At 31.9% G+C, this 4,292-nt stretch overlaps 1 pseudogene; it reads left to right on the top strand.

Annotated features, from left to right (window-relative positions):
- Positions 1-2,162: 2,162 nt before the first annotated feature.
- Positions 2,163-2,902, top strand: LOC128172473 (heavy metal-binding protein HIP-like; annotated as a pseudogene).
- The last annotated feature ends 1,390 nt before the right edge of the window (positions 2,903-4,292 follow it).

Raw genomic sequence — 4,292 nt, 5'->3', positions numbered from 1 at the left:
GAATCAACAACACTAGGCATCTTTAAGGTGTCGGATCTAATATATAGATACTAAGCCAGTAAACTGAATATATAAAGCACTAAAAATGGCTAACGACACGAACAATAGAAATTGTCAAATTTTCGGGACAACCCGTCCCTTCTTCAGGACCAAAAAATAAATTACATGAGTAGAAAACAGAAAACAAAATCTAAAGCTACTACTGAACTACTTAGGAAACTATGAAACAGAACAGCTACATTATACACATCATTTGATCACATTCTTAAAGGTGTTGATACTGTCGCCGATCGCTATAAAGTTAACAATGTGTTTTCTTTGTTATATATATATATGAAGGGAAAATGAATGGAAACTGTTGGTGGACCGACCGACCGACAGACAGCAGCAAAGCAATATTCCCTCCCTTCTTCGAAGGGGGCATAAAAATATTAACATTAACTACAAATCAAGATCAAACTGGCTTTATGTCTTAAAGGTATATTGGAGAAAACACTAGTTTAATATAAGGCATAACTTCTGATACCTTATCTTAAAATTTTATGCTACAAACTGCTATTAGACAGTGTGTTAAGATTTTTTATACAAACATAACATGTGCGGTAAATCAAGCTGAAGTTTGTGAAATTCAGAGAGGGTGTAGACAAGGAGATCCATTATCCCCTTATATATTCCTGATTTCATAGATTCATATTGATTTTAAAACCTTTTGATTAATATTGGAGGGGATTTTTTTTTTTGATAAACAACTATTTGACAATACTATTAGATACATCAATGATATCAATGAAGAAGATGATACTTTTCTTAGTTTTGATATATTTTGTGATATACAGATGTAATGGTCAGCTTTTCAAAAAATGCAAGCATAATAAGGACATGCTATAAGGACATACATCAGAAAGTTGGCGAAAACCAAACTAAGAAAAAAAAAAGAAAATCCGTTTATTAAAGAAAAGTACATCAATAACAAACTGTTGACCTCCTCAAAAACCATAAAACGAAGAAGAAATTCAAAGCAGAGCAACACGGACCTCCAAAAAGATAGATGAAGGAGGAGTGAGCATCCTCTACTGACCGGTCACACCCGCCATGTGCTCTTTTTCGTAATCGGGAGAAAAAGAAAAAGTCCGTAGGAAATTAGGCGATTTATTATAGTCTAACAATAAAGTTACGAAATGTAAAAAGTAATACATCTTGAAAACAGGTAAAAGGTGGAAGGAGTTATTAGATATAGAGGACATTGAATGGAACATATTTCAAAACAGACGCATTTTAGATGAAATAAGAGAATCCATTAAAAAGTTTAATAGAACAAATACGTGAAAGGAACGCGTTTGAATATAGTAAACTTGTTTTGTGGACAAAGTAAATGCGGCAGCTAATCGGATTGGACATTTAATCATGGTTTAGCGACATTCCTCATTTTTTTTATTTGATTGATCTGTTTAAAGCATATACATGTATATGTACATATCTTTTCAGTCATTTAAAAAATACATGTATGTTATTGAAACAAGGTTTCAAAAATAATTTTTAAAAGAGTAACTATATCATTATCAATTTACATCTAATTTCAATTTTAACATGGCACATCTTAGGGTTCATAAACTTAAAATTTTGTTAATTAAAAGCTTAACTATTTGGAGCAAGTATTAATTCTAGAAATCGAAAAATGGATCAATATGAAATATAAGACATTGAACAGTCGATTTTATCCTAAGCTGTTATGAAAAAAAATCACCTGAAAGGTGGAAAGACCTAATAAGCTCCGGTTGGAGTTTATATAAACCTTAAATTGTAACTGATAAGGACACAGTTTGTCGCTTGTCACTGCAAGAAAAGACAATGCATTTATTTGCCGCAATTGTTTGCTTCTTCGGATATTTTTCAATTAGTTTTGCCAAAACTGAAGAAAAAATACATGTAAGTGATGAAATCAATTTACGAAATATGATTTTTGAGCTAAAATCTTTACTTTTGGATCAAAATGAAAGAATACTGGCATTAGAGAGGCAAAATGCTATGCAATCTGAAGAAATAGCAGAGTTTCGAACTATGATTCAAACTCAAGATGAAAAAATATTGCACTTGCAACGCCAACGCGCATGTAAAACTAATATTAAAAATTCATCAATATTAAAAGAACAATAAATGTCCAGATGAAGAAAGCTTCGGCTTTTAAACGATCTGGAATTCCTGAAAAAGGTATTCTAATGAAAATATATATCTGATTATTTACAAGAATCAACCTTTTATTTATGATGTTAAATTTCAATTGAGGCCAACATACCATTAATATAGTATTAATTCACCTCATATCCTTTAATTTTAGAATGGTAGAAAAAACGATTTAATCATTTAAACCTTTGATAATATGTTGGTAAGTATTTTTTTTTTAAATTGTATTTGTTTGTCACTTTAAACCAGGTTTATTATCATTTTTTTCAATGATACAAACATCCGCACAACAACGAATAGCTTGAGCTGCAGACACTACAATCGCCTTCTACGCTTCTACGCCTCTCACACATTCCCAAGACCCAGTGACCACTTCATCCTGAACTTTGACACTATAATCACTAATCTTGGAAACGGTTATCACCCGCATTCCGGAACATTTATCGCAACTCGGTCTGGATATTATGTCTTTACGTGGTCCTTTAGGATTCAACATGATGCTCATATTTCGACCGAACTCGTGGTAAATGACACGCCTAGAGGTTCCGTTTACTATGACGCAACAGAGAAAGTAGGTGGAAACACTGGTGGGACGGTTGTCGTTCACGTTAACCAGGGTGATGAAGTCTTTATACGTACAACCAATACTAACTATAACCTTGGTGATATTTTGAGTGATAACGCAGGAAGAACTTATTTTTGTGGTTGGCTTTTATCCTAAAAACCCCAACAATAATGGGTTTTCATTAAAATATACCACCTGCTGTTGTTTTCATTTAACAAACTTAACAAACAAACAAAATTTTGAAAGAAAAGGATCAGTATGGATAGACAAATACATGTAGATAGATGATAGATAGGAACACTTCATCACTGAGTTTTTAATTTTCTTCATTGGCATTAAATCAATCTGAAAGAGGGCATTTTAAGCAAGTACTCATAATAATACAGTGTCTATGCTCAATACATTCAACCTTTATATAGTTTAAGAGTTGCAGCTTATCAGCTTATCAGAACATACCAAGTAGAACTAAAGTCTGTCCCAAGATATGAATGAAGGGGGACAATTCCCAAGATAACTTGATAACAGACCACCCGCTGCATTGTGTTCTCAGACTATTTGATCTTTTAACAAAAGATGTACTTATTACGTTTAAATCCAGTTTATTTATTTTATTAAGATTTTAAGCCTAGTACATGTACTATTTTTGTAAATGCCTTTATCCTTCCACATGTAGTGTTTGATTTTGTTTTGAAGGGACGAGCTGTCCCGAATAATTGACAATATTTTACTTTATTGCTCATGTTCGTTGGTTATTTTACGTGCTTTCATGCAATAACTGCGTTTCTTATAGATCCAAAATTTAGAGATATCGAACATTGTCGGTTTTTTTAAAGGACTTATCATACACATTATAATTATTTTCTTCTAAATTAACATTATAATGCCAGATGTAGGTATCGTACCCCTGTACTGTCATATAATTAAATGTATTTTACTAAATCAGGCTGTCTAGAATTCAATCCTTTAGTTGGCGCACAAATGCCACTTGACATCGACTGGACTATTTTTCACCAAAGATTTCGCTAAAATCGTGATATACTGGAGCAACTGGGGCAAACGTCATGTTAGAGGACATGCAGTTTTATCTATGATCCTAAACTCTGTATAAAAATGCCCCAAATATAACAGCATTCATATCATTCTATTTCAATCTCTATGGCGACGAAACAATCAATATTGAAGTTGAGATTGGTTTGTTTTTCTTTTCAGCATTAGAATGATTACAAATAAGCCTCTAATTTTAATATTTTGAAGAAAATCTATTATAAAAATCAAAGAAGTAGATTAATAAAAGAAAACTGTACATTTCTTTGAAATTGAATTCATTTTAATGAAAAGATATGGTTACAGAAATATTTTTTTTCTTTTCGAACATTTAGCGGAGCCCATGTTTAACGATGATTGAACAAATTTGATGCACACCATTTGGTAAATTTAAAAAGAGCACAAACAAACAAAACAATGACCTATATATCTGTTTTCAGTATATTTTAAAAGTCAAAATTCAGTCTTATAGTCTAAAGTCTAAATCACCTCAAATGTATGC

Source organism: Crassostrea angulata, chromosome 2, assembly GCF_025612915.1.
Source record: "Crassostrea angulata isolate pt1a10 chromosome 2, ASM2561291v2, whole genome shotgun sequence".
NCBI classification, from domain to species: domain Eukaryota; kingdom Metazoa; phylum Mollusca; class Bivalvia; order Ostreida; family Ostreidae; genus Magallana; species Magallana angulata.
The sequence above is the reverse complement of the archived record's forward strand: the minus strand, read 5'-3'. Positions and strand labels throughout refer to the sequence as shown.